The sequence below is a fragment of the Nothoprocta perdicaria genome, unplaced genomic scaffold (genome assembly GCF_003342845.1).
Source record: "Nothoprocta perdicaria isolate Ctin4 unplaced genomic scaffold, notPer1 scaffold_370, whole genome shotgun sequence".
In the NCBI taxonomy this organism is placed as follows: domain Eukaryota; kingdom Metazoa; phylum Chordata; class Aves; order Tinamiformes; family Tinamidae; genus Nothoprocta; species Nothoprocta perdicaria.
Genome location: NW_020455611.1, coordinates 174,407 through 200,558, shown reverse-complemented (window position 1 = coordinate 200,558; position 26,152 = coordinate 174,407). Strand labels below are relative to the sequence as shown.

The 26,152-nt window shown below is 48.1% G+C and overlaps 1 protein-coding gene across 3 annotated transcripts in view; it reads right to left on the bottom strand.

The window, feature by feature from the left end:
- Positions 1 to 26,152, bottom strand: part of PAK3 (p21 (RAC1) activated kinase 3) — a 102,937-nt gene that overhangs the window by 61,028 nt on the left and 15,757 nt on the right. The window contains exon 1 of one of the 3 annotated variants that reach the window (XM_026044540.1): positions 18,668 to 18,689. The exons of 1 other annotated variant lie outside the window; for it this stretch is intronic. The gene's annotated coding sequence lies outside the window, so the exon portion shown is untranslated. Of the gene's footprint in view, positions 1 to 18,667; positions 18,690 to 26,152 lie in introns of those variants that run through there. One more of the 3 variants, XM_026044538.1, reaches the window with a different exon arrangement.

Here is a 26,152-nt window from a genome sequence, read left to right as displayed (position 1 = left end):
CGGGGGCGGCCGCCGCGGCGCGGGGGTGGCGGGCGGGCGGGCGCGGCGGCCCCTTGGCCGGGCAGTGCCTCTCCGTGCTGGCCCCGTATCCCCCTGTCCCCCGGCGGCTTTCGTGTCTTCGCACCTGGGGCAGCGGGCCCTGGACAAGCGACGGAGGTCCCTTTTACCCAGGGATAACCACGGCTGCCAGCGCCTCTGCTCAGGGCCTCCCGGGGGACCTGCTCTCTCCTGTTCCCCTCAGATACGGCCCTGCAGCTCACCCCACACTCGGGCCTTAGCCCAGCCTGCCTCTGCACGCACAAAGGCCAGGATTAGGCCTGCATCTGTCACAGCCCGAGCCAGGGCCCATGAAGGGGCAGCTTCATCCCCTTCCTAGTGCCAAGCAAGGGAAGCATCCCTTCGTAGTGCACAAACCCACCGAAGACTCACCCTGCCAGCAGAACAGCACCAGAGCCCCAAGCCTTAGCTACCTCAAAGTTGTCAGCCCCATGGAGGCAAGAAAATCGCCCCAACATTGACTAAGCAGGCTGCAATTTCTCTTTTTAGACAGGGTCTTTTTAGCAGCCATGAGGAGTGGCCTTGGGAATCCACCAAACCTGGTTCACAGGCCCCCGAGAGGTGAAAACCCTCTCCCGCACTGCAGCGACTGCACAGCCACGACATGCGAGTGGCCCCAGGCCTGGCCGTACTGGCTGGACTCGTCCCATGGATCTGGGGCCCAGGACAGGCCTGGGACCAACCTGCAGGGTCTTGCCCAGCCTGACCAGGCCCCAGAGCTGGACAGGACACTGGTGGCTTCTCCCTGTGGGAGGGGACAAGGGACCGGGCTCCTGCAACACCTCACTCATGCAACAGTCACACTGGTGTCAAGCCTTAAAGCACTTGGAGCAACAAGCTGGCATGTTGTCCTGCTAGAGCCTGCACATCCATGGGGCCCAGTCCCCCAAAAGAGAGGCAGTGCAGGAGCCAGGCACACTGTGTACAGGGCCAACACAGCAAACCAAGAGGGAAAAATATCGTTTTTGTTCACCTAATATATAGGGTTTTTTTATATAGCCTAATATATAGGGTTTCTGGAGGCTTCTCCTAGGTTTTACTCTTTTGAAATATGACTTGGAAAGCAAAAAGCAATGCAACCTCACCTTTTAGATCTAACCTGAGACCTCAACCAGATCGACGGCAGAGCGGCACACTCACCTTGCCCAAAACTGCCGGTGCTCCTGCACGTGCAGCAGGAGCGGGCATGGAAGAACATCTCAGCACCAAGCACCAGCAGCTTCCAGGAGATGAACACACACTAAAGTGGACATATCCAGGAAGCAAAGAGAAACAGCCTTCTTGAGCAAAAAGAGGAGGCCCTTCTAAGGGCTGACTGAAGTCCCCTGTAGTCCTGCTCTCACAGGAGAGTGGTCAGGCAGAGCAGGGACTCAGAGCAGCACTGCAGACAGCCCTGGCAGCCCCATTCAGGACACAGCCTTTGTGGGATATCTCCTTCTGGAGCCCAGACACATCTTAGTGATGGATAAAGGCTACTAACAAATTGCTCTGGCTTCAGCAAGGCAGGAACTTTCATGAATCATCATCCTGTCACAGCTTAAAGAAACTCAGCTGCCTAACTGCAGGTCCCATGGCTCATGCTCTCCCCTAGAAGAAAACTCCCACATTTACTTCAAGAACACCCTCACTCCCAAAAGACACACATATTTTCCTGAACATGAAGTCTGAATTTTTTCCAAGAGGAGATGGAAATTACCTCTGTAGATAACCATTAATTTTATAGCAAATAATTGACAGGCTATTTCATTTCATCTGTTTTAAACAAACTACTGTAGAACTTTGCTTAAGTTAACATAAGAAACTTAATAAACTTCTTATATTAAGAGCAGCTGTACTGGTTTATTTTTGTCTCAAATCATAATTTCCATACTTAAGATTAATTCTTCTACTATGGATTTTAGTGAGCTATAACAAGAATATTAACACACACCAATTAAGCACCAATCAAATACTAATGACCATGTTTAATAGACATTTCTTAATATAGGATTGCTACACCTCATTAAAATGTTGCTGAATCTTCACAACTGCTGTAAACAATCAACCAGTTTATAATTCATCTCCAGAAACTGGGAAAACTGAACGCATCGAGTACCAACGTCAACAGGATTCGGAGATTCTAGATCCCTATGAAGTCCCTCTGAAGAGCCCTGCGTGCGCCTTACCATGTGGGAGCTGCTGCTGGCAACCAGGCGGCCCCGGGACCACTGGCTAATGCTGCTCTAGAGAAGGGGGCTGACAGGGGACAGGGCAGGGGTTCAGCTCATCCAGATGTCTGGCCAAATAGCTGCAGATCCTACAAATACCAGACTTATCACAGATCTATGACCATGCACGCACACACTCTTACACACACCTCCTGCTCAACTGACCTTAGGACACTTTTTCCAAGCAAACATTAACACAGTGAAACTGAGAAGTAGTCTCCTACTAGATCAGTACCTGTTGCAGGATAAGATTCATTTTCCTAGAAACACAATACAGTTATTGCTGGTGATGTGGTTATAGTGATTCCACGTATAGATTATTCTGCACTTTGAACTAAGGAAGATAAATAAGGCATTACTACTTGCTCAGACCTTTGGTAGAATATGGGCCTGATTCTGGGCACATCCATGCAAGTAACCCCCATACAATTAGTGGGGGTATTGTTCATTAACACTGATCAAAGTCAGGACCAAGAACCAAGTCTCCCTTGATTGCCCTGCAATTATATCACAGAAAAATCATCAGCAATGAAAATCCAATAACCAGAATAAACTAATATCCCTGCCTGGCAACTCCATACTCACGTCAGTGCCACTATGTCACAAGTGCCTCTAAACAGAGGTGCTGTGGGTGCAAATGCACTGCACTAAGCAAAGACTTGCAAGCTCTAAAGAGCTAAAGGGCTTCCAAGGTGTTGCAATGTAAAGGTACTAGAGGCAACATTAAAGGTACTAGTAAAGGTACTAGAGGCAACAACTAGAGGCAACAGAAAAACATCCACCCAGGGGAAATGGAGAAGAAAAAGGTCTCTGAGATCATTTATGTGGGTTCCACCTAGGGAATGGGTGCTTCATTGCCTGGGGGTAATTACTGTGACTGTTCAAGCACCGTTAGGGTCCTTCCCTAGTCTCACAGCATACACTGAAATGTTAAAATCAGAACAAGAGTGAGTAACATGCACCTTGACTCACCTTTCCTGAGCTGTGACCTGATGTGTTAAAATGCAAAGACAGTCTCCAGCTTGCTGACCAGGCAAAGCATTCGACATCAGGTTAAGGATCAACAGCTTACAGCTAAAACAGACAGGCATCAACTGAACTAGCTAAGCTGCACCTCCTTTCTTTAGCACAGCTAAATAACTAATGCCATCTAGAGCAGGGCTGATGCTGCCTTTGTAATAGGGGCCATTTGCACAGAAAGAAAGATTCATCTGAAGCCTCATTTCATGAGACGTTTCAAACATCTCTGCATGAGCTTGTGCCCAAGACACTGCTGCTACCTTCACGAGACTGGCCACATCACCATGACAAATGGAGACTGCCAGAAAAGCTTCTGTGTACAAAGACCACAGGAATGAGATATACAGCTTTACCTCCAACATCTCCTAGTGTGATCACTTCTAAGACTAAACCACTCCCTTCTCCATATGCCCATGCATATGAACATCTTCCAGCAGCTTTCTCTCTTTTTCCTGAGACTCTACACATGTTTGTGTCTCACTACACATCACGCAAAAGAAAAGTGAGAACTTATAGATTTCTTAATGCCAAGGAGTATTTAATTATTATTTCCCTCCCAAAAGTTTTAAGTTTTGTTTTGATTACAAAGAGAACTCAGCAAGACTGAGAGTGCCCTTCTGTAGATGTGTGCTGGTACACCAAGAAGTAGTTCGTTCTATGGGGTTGCTTTCCTTCACAAGATTCAAGGACATCAGTTTTAATACACAGCCACAGGATGGGAGAGCACATGATGGTGTAAGGGAATCTGTCATGGAGGTGGTGGCTGGGTGTCCTCGTGGACCAAAAACGCTACAAACCTGCATTGATGCCCAGCTATTACATTAACACATGTTGTTCACGCAGTATCTCCTCCTTTTGGCATCCATGAAATCTCAAGCTCAGGTATTTATGGTCCATAAACCCAATATATAAACAGAGAAGTGATCGTTATCTAAGCAAGTGAATTCTCTGGAAAGAGGCCTTCTTATAGCAGGCATCCATCCCTTCAGGTCACACGTGCACAGCCTGTAGTCAAGGTACAACCCTAGCTTCCTTGTCATAAAAGTAGTTTTGTAATTAGCTGGTAGGAGTCCCTGCTAGACTGAGCTGCTTCAGTGCAAGAACACGTCAAACCCTGCTTCCAAAGACTCCTACATTGCATAAGGGAAAAATGAATAGGGTGTGTTGACAGACTTCAACTAACTGAAACTTTCTGAAGTGTTAGAGGGACCCAAACAGAACAGTCACCCTAAAAAAGCAACATGCTTCACTGAAGCATCTCCTCTGCTCTGTCATCACCCTGACACCCTCACTGATCATCTCCGTGAGCCTCTGCCAGGGCCTGCCAGGAGAGGATCACCAGTCCCAGTGCCCATCTCCCTGCTCTCAATAACTGTTCCATAGAAAATAGCTTGATGCAAAGAAGCCTTATAACCAGAAGTGCTTTCCATAGCTAGACTACTGATGGAGAGGAACAGAGCCAGAGGCCAATACTTTACTCTGCAGCACCCACCCGCTCTCCTAACACCAGGTGCCTGCTCAGGAGCCCAGGGCACAGCCATGCGCAAGCAGCAAGCCCAGGCCCTTCCTGCAGCGGACAGCAGGTCAGTAAGGGGCTGCTCCTGCTGTGGCTTTGCTGCTGTGCCAGGGCTGCGCAGCCCGCAGGGCAGCCCCTGCCTCTGGCTGACTGCAGAATCAAGGCTGCTCTGCGTCAGCGCATCCTTGCAGTCAAACCAACAGGTTTAGATATATTTTTAACCTAGTTGCTACCCTGGCTTCTTGCTGAGCTGTTGAGTTCCAGACCAGGGAATCAGGCCAGATATCTGGGGTGGCCACAGGGACAACTGCTGCCCAGGGAGACTGGAGGGTTCTCACCCCTGTGGGAGTCATCGCTGCCCTATGGGGACAGGGGGAAGTGCTAGGAGTTCAGAAAGCCTCAGCAAAGCAGAGGAGAAAATGCCAGATATATCCCTCCCTATGAGGGGAAGAGAAACACCATACTCTGGCAAGCGCCTTCTTCCCTACATCCTACAGGCCGTGCACAGCACTGTGGACAGCATTAAGGAGCCTTTCCTGGGAACAGCAGCTCCTCATGGCCCACAACACACACAGAGACCCACACTGGGCCAGTGTACCCATCAGCAACACTGCAGATCCTAACCACAACCAGGGATCTCAGAACCCAAAGTGAAGGTCCCACGGGAGCACCCTAAGCAAACCCAGCCAGGTCACCTGGCCTGCTCCCCTGAAACCTCACACAAGCAAAAGGGATTTTTGCCCTTAGCTCTGCACACAGCCCTTGTGCCATCCCACCTCATTTTACATGCCAGCCATGCTCCCTGCAAAGCCATAAAAGCCCTGAGTGCAGCATCCGCATGGCAAGGTGAATTACAGCGGTCAACAACACGTCTGGACACTGCGATGGCAAAAGGGACTGGCAGCATTTTGCACTGCCCCTGCCAGCTATCTCCTGGTTGCACAATGAATCCTTCAGCAGCTTCTCTGAGCTGGCCAAGCAGCAGCTTTGCAGCTTTTGGCTCACTGATCATTGCTGGGCGGACACATCCCATGGACCAGGAACTCATTGCTCTTCTGCCTCAGAAACAGAACCACACCTTGCCTTCCCTCCAGCCACTGAAGCGCATCCTCAGATGGCCTGTGATACCATTTTAGTCTTCTAATGGAAGCTGAAAATCTGCCATCGGGAATGAACGCTGGCAAGATGAAGCCTAATCCCGGTTCCTTTTTGCAGCATCCACTGGCTGAAAGCATCTCTCCATGGAGAAGGGCACTGGGCAGGAGCAACAGGCAGCTCTAGCTCCCGAGGGCAGTGCTGGTACCTGCCACAGCTCCCAAGTGGGGCCATGACCAAGCAGCACTTTGCACATCCCCACTGGGGTCCCTATTTCTGCTGCCCTCAGCACGCATGGGAAAGGCAGAAGGTTGTGATGCCAACGCCAGCCTCCCAGGAAGGAGGCCAAGAAAACACATTTCATCTGCGCTCAGGTCTTCTGCCCAGGACCAGCTGGAAGAGACCAAAGGCACCTCAGGGTTCACAGCCTTTGAGCTATTCAAAAGACCAAACAGTAAACCAAAGGTGTTCTCATATAATATTAAACTTTTCCTCACTCTATTTGTCTCCAAAAATACAAAACCAAAGTCTATCCCAGATAGGGCACAGTCCTACATCCCGACTGGATTATCCATCCAGCGAGATGCTCTGGCCTAATCAGAAATTACTGAGCGTGAAGCAGAAGCCTTTGGGTATCAGTTTATGGTCTGTTTTACACAGAAGGTCAGACAGGCTGGTGAGACATCCCATCCATTTATGGTCTCCACATGTGATCGATGACAGGACAGGAGAGCTAGAGGCTGAGACCCCATAGCCAGAAGTCCAGTAGGATGCAATAGTCACTCTTCCATAACCTAGGCCCCCTGTGCTATTTATCTGGTGCTTTAGGAGGTAGAAGTGTTGTCTCCAGCACCATCCAATGCAAATCAGGGGGGTAATGTGACTTGCATAGATTGCAGGCAATAAACAGACTAAGAAAATAAATCATCTTACACAGTTGGGGAAATCTGCACCACGCGTTATTTATTAATTACATTCCCATAACAATACACTCCAGTACCCTGCAGCCCAAAACTCCTAGTTTTCTATTTAGGGCTCACAACAAGTGTTGAAAGGCAAGGGAAACATTTCCATCTCTCCTGCAAACTGCAGCCCCGCGAGCAAACCCAGGACTTGCACAAGGTCACGAGCAGCACAGCAGCCCGGCACAGCCCTCCTGTGTCCCAGGTTCCTCCCACCTGTGGGGAAGGGAGGTAACAGCCCCTGGAGAAGCTGCAGTGCAGGAGGCAGCAGCGCTGGGTGGCCTGGCTGCATTCACAGCTGGCCTGGCTCGACTGCAGTCTAAGTAAAACACTGCCCTTGCACTTGGCCTTCCTTCCTACAGGGCCAGCGCACTAGGCAGAGGTTGCCTCTAACTACAGGGGCAGGAGAGTTAGAGTCTGGACATGCCCTGTAAGGGGCAAGAATCCCAGTGGCTGCAAATCAGCACCAGGGAGTTTTGAACACTCAAGAGTTCAGTTGCAGTTTACCAAAACATGAAAAAATAAAAAATAAAAAAAACCAAGCCACAATAACATGCCATCTGCATCCCAGTGAAACCGGGCGAACACAGATACCTACATTACAGTGCTTGGGCCTCATCCCGCAACGTGTCCATGAGGGAAGGGCAATGACTTCCTACTGCAGGCCGTGAAAATGAAACATTAACCAGAGCTTTAACCTGCAGACACAAAATGCCCCTGGGAGAACTACAGCACAATAAACAGAGCATTTAGTAAAAACTGCTTTTAGAGAGCAAGGGCTGGTCAGGGAAGCAAGACAAGCTTAGCTTAAAACTAACCTCAGCAAGTTTTAAGGGTCTGACAGCGAGCCACAGGCAGAGCTGGCAGGAGGACCCGAAGCCTTTTCAGCTCCCAAGGAGGGATCCAGGTTAGGCTCCGGGTAGCACCTGCGCTGCCCATGCAGTGAAGGGCTACAAGCAGGATGCTGGGGTAGCCACCGCAAATGCATCGGTTCACAGGGACCGGAGGCAAAAGGCTAAGGGACACAAAGGCGCTTGGAGCCAGGGCACCGAAGCAGGGCCCAAGGCAGCATCGCATGGGCTGTGCCCAAAAGCCTGAGCTTTTGCACTCAAGGAGGGGAAACTGTGAACTGAAGGTAACAGACACTCTCCCTTATGAGGTCACAGCTCTGCCACTTCCCTGCCTTGCCTGACAAAGTGACATTCCCTGCGAAGCTCAGGAGAGCAGGGGGTCCCTGAGCTGGGACAGCACTTGGAGAAGTGTTTCAGAAATGCTGGATATCATGGGAGAAAGGAGAAGGCATCAGAAGCAGCAAGGAAAAGACACCGAGAGGGAGGATCTCTTCACCAGGGCTCTGAGCCCCACAATCACATGGAAATCCCAGCTTTCCTGCTTCCACCAGGGAGCAGCCCAGGAGCCAGGCTGCAGGCTCCAAGGCGATGTGTTTCAGGTGTGACAGCACCGTGGGCAGCGGGAGGGCCACATCACCTAGCAGCCACACCACACATATCCTGGCATGGGCAGGAAGACCAAAGAGCAGGAGGGAAGAGTCGTGGAGCCCCGGTACAGGCTGCAGCTGCATGGTTCACCCTCACAGTGTGCACAGGGAGACTCCCAGAAGAGAAGCAAAGCAGAGCTCTGGATACCCATCAGAGCACCAGAAGTACAGGGCAGCACCGCAGTGTGGTGGCACCGCAGTGTGGTGCAGCATTTGCTGCACCACATTTGCTGCACCGCATTTGCTGCTGCCATTTGAGAGTAGCTCCTAGTTTCCCTCTCTCTTCCCAGTGCTTCCTTAAGAACCAGGCTCCCTCCATAGCCCTCTGCGACCGAGGTCCAGCTGCATGGAGGGATGAGCCATTTTGTGTGCATGACACCCTCTGCATTTCAAGCTCATTTGTATGAGACACAGCCATCCAGCAGGATTTGCATACACACCAAAACGTGAGACCTGCACACTGAAGCAGGAAAACACTGTTTGTTCCTCCTTGGCAAGGAGGTTAATGGCATGGCTGCTTTGCAAATGTTCCCTATGAAGTGCTGTCTGAGCCCCTGCACTAGCAGCTCCGTACATAAAAGCAGCTCAGCCCCCTTCCCAGCCCAGTCCTATTTGCTTCAGATTAACATAAGTGACCTGCACTCCTCTTGAGCTCCCTTCATCTCCCACAGCGCAGGCCTTGGTTTTACTGTATTATTTCCCCGTCATCCCCAAAAGCCTTTCAGCTGCATTTAGGGGACAAGGCTGCAGCTGCATGTGCTTGTTTTCGCCTACATTAACCTTTCAGCATCCAGACAAGCTTCCTATTTAAGCCTTATTCAAAAGAAGAGTGTTGCAGAAAACAGGCACCTGCACAACGTACCTGGGCTTAGCACAGCAGAACACAGGCCGAGACCTGCTGTACAGAGGTCCCGAGGGGGAAGCTGCCTGCACGCACCCCGGGGGGCAGAGCTGTCCTGCCGGGGGGCACCTCAGCTTGCGGCCCCGCAGCCTGTCCCCATCTCAGCTGTGCTGTCACCCGCAGCTCCCGCAGCTGCTGTCTCGGGTGCATCTGAGGCACTGGGACGGGGGCGCTTTGAAACACGTTCATTTAAACTGATGTATGAGGTGTTGCCTCCAAATTAAGCCTGGCTGAAGAAAATGGGTCCCTGCAGGACCTTCCTGCCTCTTCCCTTCTCTCCTCCCCCTGCTTTAAGGGTGGGTTAGACATCCCTCCTCCAGCCCACAGCCCCTACCTGCAAGGCGCTCCCGGCTCCAGACTACAAGGACAAGGAGACCATGCCCCAACCTCCCTGTCCTCCAGGCATGGTGGCCCACACTGAAGTCCTTGCACAAGTCAGATCCGTGTTAGACACAAACCCAAATTATTCTGGCACATCAGCACGGAGCCATGCCGAGAGAAGGGCCACTGGGCAACGCACAGAGCGCGCGTTAAATCATCTCTTTTGCTCTCCAGGCGGCCTGCGAGATTGACTGAACTCTTTTACTTGGGAAAACAAATATTAGGACTGATCTTTGCCTGGCACAAAGCCATGTAGATCATCAATTTCTCTGTTACCCTCACTGAGACTTTGACCCTTGTCTTCCAGCTGCAGCAAAGCTCCTGTGTGCTCCCTGCAGCTCCCACACCTTCAAACAGCAGGGAACCTCGCTCACCGAGCTCTACAGTCCTAGGGCAGGATTCTCCAGGCCTCTCCTTTTGCACCTCGCAATTCTGTTCTGGTTCTCCTGCCAGCTGGAGGGCCCTGCCCGACACAGGTTTCTGCCGTGCCCTCGTGCTCTCCCATGCACCCAGGCTGTGCTGAACAGGCACAGTACAAAGCCAAACACTTTCTACAAGTACATGCATTGGGCTCATGGAGTGCAGACCCAGGCTGCCTGGCAAGTCCTGTTCTGATATTCTCGAGATTGAGCCAGATTCTGGAGCCTTCGCTGGGAACTGTGAATTAACAACCACTTCAGAACCAGCCCATACAAATTGGAATTAAGTGTTGATGTGCATCAACATCCTGGCTAAAGAAGCCAAGCCCTAAACAAAATAGGACAGGCATGTTATAAAGGACCACGGTCCTGTCCCTCTAACTGGGCAAGGGAAGTGCAACTGCTTTGAAAAGCGAAAGGATGAAACACTAGTTGGGACACTTTGGGTGCCAACAGGAACCACTTTGTTTGCATTCAATGGTATTTTTTCCTTCCCAAAGGAAAAAAAAACAACAATAAAACCCCCATACCACTGGAAGTCACATGTGGCTCTTGTGATGACCAAGTTATTTTAAGCCTTTCAGAACCTGAGGGAACCCCCCAGGGCGCAGAGTGTCCTGTGAGTGCCCCCTTCACAGCACACACCAGCTGATGCTTCACCACCCAGGGAGGTTCTTCTGGTGCACCAGGAACGTGCTCTGGCAAGAGGATAAACGGGGCTGTCTGGGGGCCTGAGTCACTGACATGGGGAGAATTTCTATCTCTCTTTCTGTTCAGAGGGGAAAAAAACCTTCAAAATAACCTCTCCAGTGTCGCTGGCAATGCAAAGGGCAAAGACTGAAGGAGCAGCAGATGCTGCAGGGGTAGAGCACCCAGTGTCTTGCAGCCTTCTCCATGCAGAGCAGGCATCTCTTCTCCCCACTGGGCTAGCCAGGATGGCACACAGGGTCTTGTATGGTACACCACCACCATAGTCACACCAAAAATCAGGACTGCATCTTCTCTTGGGATGTCCAAATTAGTTGTTTAGCTCTCAGGACCACGAGGCTGGGCAATACCCTTCAATAGGAACCATGATCTATCTTGCCTGTGCTGCCTGATGGGCTCTCTTCATGGCTGCAGTTGTTCTGGTTGTCCATGCCAAACTGAGGAGAGAGAAGAAAAAAAACCAAACACACTAACACACTGCCAGGCCAGCCAGGATAAAAGAGATTGTCCAGGGGAGCCCAGAGGTCATCACTGCAATTCAGATACAACTCAAAGGCAAACACTGAGGAAGGAAAATAATAGGAATAAAGGAATAAAAAGAATATGGAAACAAAAGAATAAAAACACCACAAGTAAGCCTGGAAATGATGTTTCTTGACAGATAGGAATAAAAAACCCACAAGTAATATACAAAATATAATCCATCAGATGCTTTATTCTCAGAAAGATAAGGCAGAAACTTTTCTCTAGAATTAGAGGCAAGAAGACCTTAGCCAACCTGGTGATGATACAAAGACTTCTCTGGGACACAGTACCTGCAGTTGGAAGGGATGAGCTTGGGCACCTTCAAGCAGGAGGTAGCCAAGTATCAGTTCATTCTATTAGTTTCTAGGCATCTGCTGAAGGATTAGACCCCCTTCTCCATGGACAAGTAAGGGTGCACTGGTCCCCTTTTGATACCACACTCACTAATGTGTCTGGCAGCAAAATGATACAGGTGGCATGAGGGGCCTGGGAACCAAGGCAACAACCACAACAGCAAAAATACTGCAAGTTCCCATTCAGCTCCTGCCTGTCTGATGCTAGGAGAGCAACATGGGGGTCTCTTCCTTAACAGAGGTTAAGGAAGCAGCAGAAAATGGCCTCCATAAACATGTGGCCATCTTTTTCAAAAAGCCAACTTTTCATCTGACCAGAGGTGAGGCCAAGAAGGAATTACTGCCTGGCTGCAAAAACCAAGTTCTTGCTCAAAAGCAGCAGCTCCTTCCATTTTTTCAGGAGGCAGCAGCCAAAAGACACCTCTAAAATGAGAACTACATTAAACTGAGATACTCCAGCTTAATCACAGGAGCAAACCCAGTTGAAAGGCAGGACCTAGAAAAGTTATGCAAAATAACTTACTGGATTTTTATTTCAGTTTTCCACAGGAGAGAAGCAGCCTGTCATGGCCACCTAAACACCTTTGATCTTAAGATTGATCTAAGCCCCAAAATTAGATGCCTAGCAGGCAAGAGAACCCACTGCAGAAGAGCACAGCGTGCAGGTACCTTCCCCACCACATACTGCATTAGCTCAGCTGCCCCAGGCACCAGAAGCAGCCCCAGAACAGCCCTGCACACCCCTGTGTGCCCCAGGCAGCTTCAGAAGGCTCCAGTCTCCACATTTCTGCTCTTCAGTATAAAAGCTAGTAAGAGACCAAGCTTTAATGTTCAACAGTTCCACCTTGCCATCATGTATAGTGTTTCTCTCAACATCATGATCCATCTTAAACTCACAAAAACAAGAAAGCCTATTCTATGGGGTTATGTATTCCAATTTTTGAGGCCATCATCACTAGATTTAAATGGCACTGGTTGAGCCTGTCTCCAGCCACCGTCTCCAGCCCTTCATAGGCTTAGAGAGGGCCCAGACAGACAGACAGGAGCTAAAGAGGAAAACCCCAAGCTGAAGAAAGACTGTCTGTGTATCAGGTCTTAATTTAGAAGAACTTGGGTATTTCAGCACTTACTTAAGGTTAGGCATGTGAGCAGTCTCACTGAAGTCACAGGAGCTATTCATGGACTCAGAAGTTAGACACGCACTAAGCACCCTCCCAACTTGTGACTTCAAGCCATAACGTCTCTGAAGCAGTGTCTGCTGCTCAATGCCCCCTTGTCCAACCCTTAACATGAAAGTCCTATCTGCTCTGAGATCTAAGAGCTGCTACACAGCAAAGTCATTAAACAGCTATCAATTGATACTGGACTAGCCTAAAATTCTAATTATTCAGAAAACCAAGAAGGTACATTGCCCATTTTAATACCAGTAAAAAATCTGCTATTGATTAAAAAATCTGTTGAATTTCACTCCAACGGTTAAGTGCTTGTAGCACAGTTAGCGCTTGGAGCATCACTAAGTAAAAACTGTCCGAGGTTTTCCTACAAGCTGCCTAACGAAAGAGTTACTGATCCTATAAACAAAAGCAGACCTTTGCTACTTGCAGCCATGAGGAGAACTTGGGGAAGAAAAGGAGAAGAGCAATTCCCTGCAGTCAGGAGTATCCGTAGCAAAGGCTAGAAGGGGTAGCAGCAGTCAGTGAGGGATCCAGCTCACTGTCCAGAGCACGCTCCTCTCTCTATGAGAATTTTCTACTTCTTTAACCTTCATTTTTCAAAGTGCCTCGCTGAGCAGCTTGCTCTGGCCCACTGCAATCTGAACACAGCGAAAGTGGCAGCTGGGCAGCAGCATGGGTAGCACCAGCACCTGAGCTGGAAATACAGCCCTGGGACTAGGCCACCAAACCCAGCTGCTTGGCACCCCACAGCGCTTCCCCAGCGGAGTGCTGCCCTGTCCAACCAGCAGACAAGTAGGCATCAAGTCCTACAAACAGGCAAATATTTACCTATCCTTTTGGCAAGAATGCTCTTCTGCTGAAGGGAATGAAACATTCATTTGTGTTCATGCACACCGAACAGTTTGTACTGCTGCCCCGACTGATGTGGATCACAGACACAGGAGCAGACCACAGGCTAGGGAGAAAGCAGGTTTAAGTCACAGAAACTCAGTCAACCTGTCCAGATATGAGTCTCAGGAGAACATTCAATTTAGATAGTTTCCTCAACTCTCCTGCAGCTCTGTTGATGATAGAAAGTCATAGATAGATAGATAGTCACGACAGAAGTGGCAATAAATTGATAGAACTCAGTATGCATGAGGTCATTTTTAAAGTATCATCATGTGCATTATAAAGCTTTAACAACCATGACACCATTATTATAATCTAGGCAGCATCTGCAATTAGCAGCTTGGGGATAGCTTGCAGAAAGAAGGGTAGCTTGGTTTAATTCCTAATCTAATTAAAAGTCACTTGGTTTCAGCAGCCAATGTCAGCTCTCACTTTAAAGGCATAAAATTGCCTCCTTGTAATTGTGAATAAAAACACTTCATCTTGAAGGAGCTGCCACAGATGAGCAGCTCCTGTACTTTGCACCTCGTGGTGAGCCATCAACAGCACATCTCCAATACAGGACTTGCCAAGTCTGACTCCTTACAACCCAGTATTGACATAAAGTGAGATATGAGAAAGGCAGAAAGCTCACAGCTATGCAAGGTAAAGAACAGCTGTATTTTATACCTCAAAAAATTCATTCTGTTGCAGCAGAGATTTGAAAGTAAATTTTCCAGGAGCTGAGGGGTGCTTAAATCCCTTCAGCTGCTTAGCTCAGTTACAAAGTTATTAGCCTCATTGCAAGAGCTCCAAGGTGAAATACCTCATCTTGAATAATTCAGGAAGTCAGATGGAAGCACTGCAGCAATGCTTGCTCCCTTTAAATTCAACATTTTCCCCTTCCCCACACTGATCTCCTGCAATTCCACTAAACATAAAGCAGCAGGTGATAAAGGCATCAGCCATTACTGCAGACAGCTGCATGAAGCACAGCTTCCTCCTCCTCCCAGTGCTCCCACCAGCCTGCATCTTCCCTTACGTTGACTCATAGATGAGAAAGGGGGGCTGGAGGTTGCCGATCTGACACCCAAACCCCAAAGCACAGGCATCCAGACACTCCAAGAGAGGAAATCCTTTGTAAGGTGGAACAAACAGTGTTCCTTTATCTGACATTACTTCACTGGAAGCTAAGAAAACTTTCAAGGTGCCCAATATCACAGCCATGGGGTAAAAATCAAGAACTCTGTCTGAGATTTATAAGTCCCAGTTTAAACACATGCATATCCTGATTTATGAGCACAATACATTAACTGTCAGGCTTAACATCACTAAATCAGTCCTTTCTGTTACAAGTATGAAGTGAAGATGGATAAATCAGAGCATTTCATTTAAGGCTGTTTTCATTGCAGATAAATCTATGGGGTGATTTGTCAACAAGCTACAGGATCTTCTAATCCCCTTCTCATTTTCCATCAATCAAAACTTTTTGAAATGACATGACTAAATTCTAGATTCAAGGGGCAGGGCCATAACTCATGTCTCGAGGGTAAAACCAAGCAGACTTACTGCATGGAGAGATAGTTGGGTTGGGTAGTGAGAAGCTTGCATGCAGATCCCTGTTCTGCCTCGGATTTCCTATGCAATTTGGTACTCAGACTCCCCATAGGAGAGTCTCTGTGACACTTCCTCAGTCCCTTCCCCTATGTGTGGGAGGGGGTCCAGAATATGTGCTCTGGGGCAGGGGGGTTATGAGGCACAAACCCTTCAGAAGAAAAATGACACTGCAGAGACACATGGACAAGGCAGTGAAGGGTCCAGGCCACTGCAGAAAGGGCCTGGAGACGCAGCTGGGATGTGCTGATGAAAAGGACTCCGAGAAGCGATTTGTTTCTCTACCATGACTTCTGATCTCAGTCACTAGCAGCTTTTCAGCATACCTACATTAAAACTTGGAACTGAAGCACTTTGTCATGTCTTTATATTGCATCTCAACAACTTTAAAGAAAATATTCTACATTTCCTCCTCCCAGAAACCAATGTGGAAAGTGCAGAAATCTGCAGGTGACAGAGAACAGTGACAATGATCAGCTGAAATGCTTTTGAAGTTGCCAGCATTCAGAGCACAGTGGCCAGGAGCAACATTGGAGTTTCCATCTCCAGTAGGCTCTGCTCAGCAACAAGGCCTTGACAACTATTGCTCTTCACAAGTCAAACCATCCTGCTTGCCCAACTTCTGCTTCAATTTCCGTGTTGCTGTTGCTGCTAAGGAGGCAACACTAATCAGCAATTCACAGACATGGAGCTGATTACACTGTACACGAATCACTGCCTGACCTTTGCATCCATTTAATTCAGCAGTAACACTCATTTGAATTGATCTAAGAGAAGCTTCTCTCCAAAATGCTGTTGCACCAAGGCAAATGGCCATAAAATACCTCCCCTATAAAGAAAAACATGCAGTGCCACTCAGGAAGCCTTCAGAGATGTTTCTACAGGATGTGTGAGCAACAGAAAGTTAAGGCTGACTCAAACTCTTATTATACATATATGTACACAGACATGTACTCATATATACACATTTTGTCCTTATATAAATTTGTGTATACATAAGTAGAGACACATAACCCTGTGCATATATGTACCCATTGCCCGTATTCTTCTAACTCACCTAAGCAAGACTCTGCTCTAGGACTTGCCTGCATTAGACCATTATGAAGGGGCTTAAGAGCAACTGTGGCAGCTTAGGCAGGACTAACCACCCCACAGCTGAGCCCCGTGGAGGAGCTACCCAGCTCCCAGGAGAAGGGCTGACCCAGCAGGGAGGGGACTTGTCGCCTCTGCAGTCTGCAGCATTCCCCTTCAGCCCTATAATTAGTAGCATAATTTAACGATTTAGTGGGATTTTGTCACTTTCAGAGTGATTTCCTTGTTCAGAGATGCTTGCCAAGCAGACAGCTGAACTAGAGTGCCTATTTTTTTTTTTAAATATTATTTGGAAGAACTTGTGCTTTTAAGCATACTGCATAGTCACAGACACAGCAAAAGACTTGACACTGGTGAGCACTGGAAAGCAGCAGCAGCCTTGCACTAACCGCACAAGCCACCAGCACCGCAGCTCCTGGAAGCAGGGCAGACCCGGAGCCTTACCCGAGTGTCAGCACCCTGTTATATCACCTATCTGTGTAGTCTCTCCCACACTGGTGACTGAGATCTACGCTTAAAATATTTACACACACACTTCCCAGAGCAGCCAAGACGCTGTCGAAGCAAGGCAGCGGGTGTGCATTATACACCTTTCCTCCCCCATGATATTGTTATGAAGTGGGAGGTGAGATTATTCACATATTAAGCCTCCAGTCTCCAGGGAACTGTCTGTCGTTTCTATATTTATATTCTCAGGGTTGTCACAGAAATTACTGCAAGGGATTTTGATGCAGAAAAATGATGCAAAAGAAAAAATTCCACCTCATCCCCAGGCCTGGAGGAAGCAGGCACTGTTACAGCTCAGATTTTTACTGTCCTTTCTTAAAAGGAAGAGTAAAGCAGCAGGAGTGTGTGTGTGATTTGCCATCACACAAATGGCAATCATAAAATTGATCAGGCAATCACAAAACTGTCATCAAGAAGTGGAAAATAGATTAATAAGCATTCACTATTGACTGCTCAAGTAGCCTGGCAACAGCTCTCCTGATGCCGACAGCAGCTCAACCAAAATCACTCCCAAGTCCGACAGGACCTTCCTTGAGCCACCGGTCAGCAGAGCTCTGAGATGTTGCTCTTCACCAGCAAAGAGAAAGAGCAGGACTTGGACACAGCACTGCATGCTGTATGGGCACAAGCATTTCAAAAGCCAAGCTCCGCTCTGTATAAACACCAAGAACAAGTGAAAGATTAAGCTATTCACAACTCTGTACTTTCCTGTTTTTGCTTACTTCTGTTTTACAGGAGGCCACCCCTTCCCAACACAGCTACTAACAGCCATAGAGAGAGCAATAAAGAAGTGGTAAGAAAACAAATGGATTCACACACACCACCTTGATCCCTGTTATGTAGCTGCCAGGCAGGGGTCAGGAGAGCTGTTCTGGTGGGATCAAGCCAACTATAAAGAGAGAGGGCAAGTGCTGGACTATCCCCAAGAGCTGCCCGGCTCTCCAGGACACATCCAGAGGATTGTCTGTACCATTTGAGGTCCTGGACTACCCTCATTTTCCTCACAGCTCAACACACACAGAGCTTATCTGCTTTACTGGGCTAGATCAGGTACAACAGCCACACATTTGGGTCAGCAGCTTCTGTGTGCCCAGACTTCTGTTCAAAACAGCCCAGCTCCAGGGATCTTTCAGGCACAGAGCAGAGGATATCTATTTTACCAGGTTCCTGGAGAAGCCCAGGAGTGTTTTACCTAGGGCAACAGAAGGGGTGGAAAGTACCTTACATCAGCAACTGGCTCCAGGTACTCTGACTCGATGGCTTGAGGGCTGCCGAGATCAGGCTGTGCAGTCATGGAGAAGCAGAGTGCTGCAGCCCTAAACAAAGCTTTGGGACTGGCAATGGTGTTATAAAATACTCAATAAGTCAAAAAAATCAGAGTGCCAGACAAGCACAGTCAGCCCTCCCTAGCACACAGAGGAGCCAAGTATAGAGCAAGAGACACCTCAGATGTACATGGAAGGGAGCATAAGGAGTGACAAGAAGATACAAGACAAACATGGGAAACTGTTGCCCACTGTCAAGAGGAGTTGAAGACTCATCTTTCATAGATGCTCCTACAGAAAACAGTTTTGGGGCAGGATAAGATGGAAGAAAACAGTGTGACAATGGGGACCTTGGAGGAACATGGTGACAGGGGCATGACAGCAAGCTTGAGGTCCAAAGGTCAGTGGTCAAGGAACTGCCCCAAGCTGATGGCCCCTTAGGCTGGTAGAGGTTCCTCAGTCTGTGGTTGCCTGGGACATTCGGGCCACGAGCAGTACTCACATCAGGTGCAGCCATCAGGACCAGGGAGGGAAGATGAGGAGCTTGTGTTCAACAGAAGAGAGGTGGTGGAGGGCACTGGACACATCGTCAGCTAGGGAGAAATGAAGCCATCAGTAAGAGGAGCGACCTTTGTAGTAAGTGGAGAAGAGAGGTAAAATGAGAGTTGACAGCTTTCATTGCTCTCCAAGGATGATGATGCAGGAAGCTAAAAAGAAAAGCCTGGACAGAAGAGATTTATACTTAGTTTTTTTGTTGTTGTTGTTGTTTTTCAAACAACACACACACACCCCAACAGGCACCTCTCTGTATGCTCAGATGTACAGAAAGTCTGAAGAGTACCTATAGGTAACCCAAGCACAGGTCATAATCCATTCTAAGCTGCTATCCATGATGCAGATAACACCAAAGCTTCACATTCATCAAGACAAAACAGCACCATTAGCAGAGAATAAAGCCATTTGCTCTGAAGCCCTCAAGATCAGAACACAAAAAGAAATCAAAGAAATTGAGTTCTGATATCTCAATTCAATCCCATACATTTTCCTAAATGAATAAATCTTTGTGCCACAAACCATACATTTTTGTAATGGGGAAAACATCCCCTCTACTGCCCTTTTATCCACCCAGTCCTCTCCCAGTTTCCTTACTAGCAACACTCTCTTTTTTTCTCTCCAAGGAAAATGAGGTACAGATGCAAATACCCTTCCAAAACATCTCAAAACAATCCAAACAATCCTGTAATGTTTGCACTTCAAGCATCCCCCTGTCAATCAGTCGCAGGGAACCAGTCCCCAAGGGAAGCTGCTTTGGGACGTTGATAGATCACTGTAAGGCTCAGTCCTGTTTGGGACCACTTTGAAGCCAACATTTCCACCAAGACTATGGGAAACATTCAGGACAACCTTTGGCACAAAGCATCCATTGAGGACCCCATGGCCTTCATGCACTCAAGGAACTGCCTTCCCTCTCACCATCCTCCTCCTGCTTCCAGCTTCCCATTTTCACCGAGAAGAAATTAATAAATTCAACCCCCATGGGCCATTTTATATATTAATGGGTAAAAATTTCTCAGTTCCAGCCCTGCTATTCCCATAGCTACTAGACAACATTCAGATCCCTCTTCTGCTCATGTTATCACCATACAGCTAAATTTCATTTAATTCAATTATGAATAAAAGCCTCAGGAAGCCAATGACAGTCCCCACCAGATAATCTTCCATTTATCTGACAAAATTGCATCTATGAAGTCCTTTTCTCATTTCACTTCAAGATTCCTGACTGCTTCCCAACTCCAATTTGCTTATCTTGAGTGAAAGGAAAAAAAAGTAATTGATCTTTTTAGTCATGTCAAAGATTTTTGGATGTGGGCACAGATAAGTGCAGTTTTGTAATTTCTTTAGTAATTGAACATTTACTTTTCCACAGTGTGGAATTAGGAAAAGTAAATGGTTAATTTTCAGCACCTGCAGTGACATTAGTCTTGTTGAGTGCTTTTAACAAAGAGATACATGCAAAAAAACTTATGCATTGCACAAAATATAACTAAAGATATATAATTATGTTGTGTTTTAATGGTATTTTAAAATTATATTGTCTTTTAATGCCATTTGGACAATTAACTCCCTTCATATCTCTGCAAATACCTGCTGTAGGCAATAGCCTTGTGCCAATGTCCAGCCTAAATCAACAGACAGAACTCCAGGGTGACTTGTGTCTCCACTGAAGGACAGTCACCTCCCTAGTGACAACCACTCGCACCTCGCAGTGGCTCCAGCAGAGCCACAGCAGGGTCCAGCCAGAACCTGCAGGGGATTTCACCATACAAGATGCAATGCCGAGACCTAGGAGTGCAGCCCCATCCCTTCCTTTTCCTTGTGCTCTGCAGTGAGACAGAGTCGGAGGCGAGAGCAGCATTTCAGCAGTCCCTGACTCCACTTCCAGTCAATGGGGAGGGCGGTAGTGCCTTGGGAATGCCCTCACCAAACCCCAGACTGCGCCAACCTGCTTCTCCTTCAAGTGCCAGCAAGGCAGCACAAGTTCACAGGCAAACTTACGGGTCAGAAAGCCTAAACTCTCCCTGGGAACTATGATTCTAAATAAAAATCCTCATCCTTTTAGTGCAGTGCTATTTATAAGGGCAGCAAGTTTATGCTCCTGTTCCTGATTTAGTTTAGCCTCTCTCTAATGCTCATTATCTCACTCCCGTCTTCCTGCTGTCTGCACATCCATTGTCACCTCTCGTTTCAGAGTGACTCATTCTTAAAAGGAATTAGTCAGCTGTGAAGAGCCCAAGGGAGCTCTGCTCTGCGCGGAGCGCGCACTGGCAGCTAGCAGCCCTAGCAGCGTCTGCACACATCTATTTAGGGAGGCCCCGCTGCAGACAGACACAGGCAGCCCCAATAACTCACCTCAGGCCTTCGGGAACTTGACTGCTAGAATTTAGGGTCAGAATTGCTGCTGTTGGGTAGATGTTACAAGGACTAAAGGCACTGGAGCTGCCTTCTCTGCCCCATCACTGGTCGTGCACCTCCAAAAGGAGCAGCTGTATCTGCTCCTGGTCCTAAGGGGAAGGGAGTAAAGTCAGCATTTTGCCACGTGCCCAAGCAGCAGCATTTAAGAGCAGCTATGGGATCCACCATCTTGTTCCTCTGCGTGGAATAAAAGAGGAGAACAGAAAACAAAAGAAAAACCTGCCCCAAGGAGGTTACCATCCTTTATACTTTGTGGGACCTGCTGGGGCTTGCTCTTGGTCGAGAGGTACCTTTTGTGGGTTTCAAAAACCCAGCCCAGATACGCCACACCTCAGCCTGCAGCCTCCATCTCCCCAGACGTACTGAGATGGTGGTGGAATGACCACCCTGGAAGCTCCTGGCAGTCCATGAGGCCCAAGGCTGCCATTGGGTTTGAGGGACAAGTGTGTGCCCCGGCTCCCTGTACAGGAATCAGGCCAGGATCACACACAGGACCTCTCTCCCACCAGCTCTGTTTACCCTCTCCTCAGAAAAGAGAGAGCAAGCCCAGTAAGAAGCGTGGCTCTCATCAGCACCCTTAACTTTAAGGTCTCAGGAGTGTCCAAAATGCTGCACAAGCAAAACACATCCACCTTCCTTTCCAAATGAGTCTAATAAGCTAGGAAAACCCTGCCAGAACGAATGCCCTGCAAGCTCACGAGATGCACATTTATGTCCCTGACAAGCTGCAGTCAGACAGCGCAACCCAAGGGGGTACCAAGCTACCACAGCACCTTACCGAGCACGGCTGTACAAGTGCTCTTGCTTTGCTTCCTCCCAGGAGGAGCAGACCAAGTAACCCCACATTTTTTCTTGTCACCCGTACGCTCTGTCCCCAGACCTGGCCAGGCAGCCCGCCCAGCCACACAGCAAGGGCAGTGACCACAGCCATATCCCTTGTAGATGCACAGTAAGTCACCCCAAAGCAAAGCAGATTAGCAGTAGAACTGGTATCGTGGGAGCAATGTCCAGTTCAAGCCCCATTCCAGGTCCTACACTGCAGCAAGACACTGCACAGGGTACCCACCACAGCACTCAGACTGTGCTGCCTTCCCTATATCCCCCAGGAAATCAGAAGCCTGGGGAAAAAAAAATAGAGTATTGGAAACGGCCATATCTGTAAGGATGAGAATTTTCCCCACAAAAGGGATTCCAGAAGCAGTTTTTATCCAATTAAAAGAAAACACACCAAACTGCTTTTAGGCCAAGGAATGTGCTTAGGCAAAATATAGAGCCCTTGCTTCCTCAGCTTTCATCATGAGAAAAAAAAGAAATCAACAACAACTTGTCTTGTCTGGGACCAGTAGGATCAAACAGCCTTACTTGGATCCGAATGGCACAAAACGGCAGCAGAGCCCGTCCACATCCCACGGCAGAACAACCGCTGCAGACACCTAGTCACACCGCAAAGCTAAAACAGCTTTAAAAACCCTGCATTTGCTGGTCACAATGCAGCTCAGTTTTCAAATCCTTGAGGATTTGTCACAAGGTAGAGCTCTACCACATCCCAAAACAACATCATCTTGAGGAGAAAAATAAGTCAGGCTTCCTTCGCAAGCAGGAAAAGCAAACAAAGAAAAAAGATAACTCATTTCTTAACAAAGAGGTGCTCAGGAGATGGGCAGCACCTACCCCACTCTATTTCACTACACAGGGTGAGTCTAACGCTCATGGTATGGCAGCTCCATTTTTCCAATCCCCCATTTCCAGGGGACTTCCCTTGCTGTTGTGTTTAACAGATCCACATCTGGAAAGGCCTAGGAAGCTTTACAAGGGACCTCCCTGACCCTTGGCAATCCTTAGCTGCCTGGAGGGGCAGCCCGTATCACCAAACTCAAGGAAAATCTTGCAGGAATGAGCACTATCAGGCTCCAAAACTGAATCATGAAACCAAAGCGGATTTATGCCATTCTTTTCTGTAGTTGAACATTTAGACACTCTTCTGCATCCAGCAGTCCCAGTGCATCCTGAACCCTCCTCACCTCCCCCTGCACCCATGACGGGCAACCCAGAAGAGACTTCTCTTCCTGTCAAGACTCCTCTCCCAACTCTTGCCCTCTCAAACACGGAATGATGCAAAGCTTGAAAAACATCTCTCCTGATTAGCAATCCAGCCTAATTAGATGCACATGGCTCCTCCATGAGCTCAGCACTGCCCACCACCCTCTTTAGCCCCAGTTAACCACAGGGCGAGGCAGGCGCGCCTGGGTGGCGACCGGGCACCGCGTCCCAACGCCCCTCAGCGCCTCCCCTCCCGGAGACGGCGCCCAGCACGGGGCTGCGCGAGTCAGAAGGGCCGTTTTCCAGTAATGAGAAGTTCTCGGATCATCTTTTCTGCCCCAAGTGCAAAAATAGGAGTGCGGAGGTTGCTCCTTTTCTTCCTTTTTGTTGTTCTGGTTCTTATTGTCTACCTTTTCCAGACCTCTACAATTCTGATAAAATGGGAGTAACAAAATTTGTGTTGTATTTTTTTATCCATTTTTTCTCTGGCAATTTTACTTTTTTTTTCTTTTATAAATAAAAAGCAAGAAAGGAAAAAGTATAACAATAAAAAAAAATCCCTAAAAACCCTTGACCTTTATTCATGGAAATGCAATGATGGGGTCATGGAAAAGGATTCAAGCAAATCCAAAATAAGATGAGAAAACAAGAAACTTTCTCTTGAAATAAAGGGTTACAGTTCCCTTCCATCCCTCTACCAGACGGCAAGATGATATTTTTGCCATCATCAATGCATAATTCCCCACCAATTCCATTGGAGAGATCAATTCCACTTTGCACAAATGCTATGGAATGAGACACGGTGTGAATGGGCCTGGGCTGCTGCTGAGTGCACCGTGCAGCGACCATCTGCACAGCGCTCTCCTCTTCACAGAGCACGTCCTGCTTTCCCATATCTTGATAAATACATATATTAAAAAATCAGAAACAACAAAACAAAACAAAAAAAACCCCACACACACACAAAACAGGCAGCTGACTGCCAAACAACTCCAGCCTTCTCTGGGTACACAAAAAGCAAACCATCACCCACATAGGGTGTAAATAGCACTAACACATGAAGCAGCTGCCCCCGAGTGCCAGGTAATCCAGCTCTCTCTGGCCTGCAACACACACTGCTCAACGGGCCCCAGCTCCGGACTGCTACGCAACCCACGTGGATCTTACATATGGCAGAAGGCAGCCTGAATGCTCAGATCAAGATGTTTCACTCTACAGGGGAGCCTATTTTATTACAAACATACTTGCTTTCCTATAGGGAGACCTCACACACCCTAACATTTCACCTTTTGCTGGAAACTTTCATTTCACCACTCCAGGACTCCACAAGCCCACACTGCTTTCCTTCATCAAAGGAAAATTTAGCAGGCAAAGGAGAAGAGATGTTGGTGCTGAAGAAATTTGCATGCCAAAATCAGTAAATTACTTCCAAAAACCAAAATACTTCAGTATTAAGTTCACATTCCCTTGGAGGTGGAAGTTCTAAGGACCTACACGTGGTAAACAACAACCAGAGAAGGGAATTCACATGACTGGAGACACCAGGAGGAGAGCACAACAGCATAGGCAATCACCCCACACTGTTCACCGGGTCCCCTCCCAGCACAGGGCCAGTCCAGGGCCACTACAGCACCTCTATCTCCTCCACCTGCTACCCTACAGGGCCTGAGCACAGCACCCATGGCAAAATACCCCATATCAGCAGAGAAGGTACAAAAGCAAAAGCTTCACCAAGCAAAGTTTCTAACAAGAACAGATGGAAAGAGGCTAGCAAATCAAAACAGAAAACCTAACTTACTCCCCAACATAACAAGCCCAAAGTAATGCCTATTACTCACACTCACCCATGTGCCCCCTCACCTTCATGTCTGCTCTTCCCAAAATAGAGGGAGCCAAGGGGTGAAGACCCTTTTGCTTCTCCTGCCTCCACTACAGGGCAACAGCCTTCAGGAAGCCAGCACAGAGGCCAGCAGAAGGCAATGAACTCTAATTAGCCCCAGCACCAACCATTGGCCTCATCTGAAGCTTCACATCCCACCTGTGAGTTAATTGAAAGCACCTGCACCTCAGCCAAAGCCCTCCTGGCTCCAGTGTTGACACGCATTTTCCATCTCCAGTGGCTCTACTCCAAAGTTCTGATCCAAGCTTTTCTTCTCTGAGCAAATTCACATCCATGTCCAAAACGTGGAGCTGGTGTGGTCAACTCCCAGGTAATGAGGAGTTACCCAGGCGGAGGCTGCTGGGCAGCTGCCCAGCTGCCGTGGTTGAATGGGGTGGATGCCCACGCCAGTGAAGTCACATCAGGGGACTTCACAGCACTGGGGCTGGTTCCCAAGGTTGACTGGCCAGAAAACAGGGCCCTGGACAAAGGGAGAAATGAAAATAAATTGGGAAAAGAGTGTAGAAAGATGGGAATATAAGAGTCAGCAAATGCACGACCGACATTTTACCGTTCCCAGCCCAGGTTGTCATCTTCAAAAGTGGTAAACAGGGCACCAAAGCATTTATGGGACCACTCCAAAGCTAATGAGACTTGTGAGGAACCTCTTGCTGGGTGAGATAAGACTAGTTCCACAAGGCCACACAATCATGTGCTCCCCAGAAGGTGCAGGCACATCTGCTGTCAGATCTTGGAGCAGCTGTAGATCTTGTGCTTCTGTTGATAAAGAAACATCTTTTTTCCTGAGACATCCCAGGCATTTCCATAAAGCCCCTGTGTGGCTTATGGCAGTTACCTTTCACAGTAACGTCTTTTTAATTTACTCAAGGACTCTTTGTGGTGCCATTAAAGTGCCTTTTCAGTAAACATTCTATTACACAGCTTGGAAGCTCAACTAATTAACCAACACATACGATTGCTTGTGAGCCACTAATGCAACACCGAGGAAGACAATCTGCTCTTGCTCACTTAGAAGCTGCTTCCAAGGAGCTCGGAAGTCTCCGGGCAGACAAAAAGCCCCTTCCTGCCCTTTCC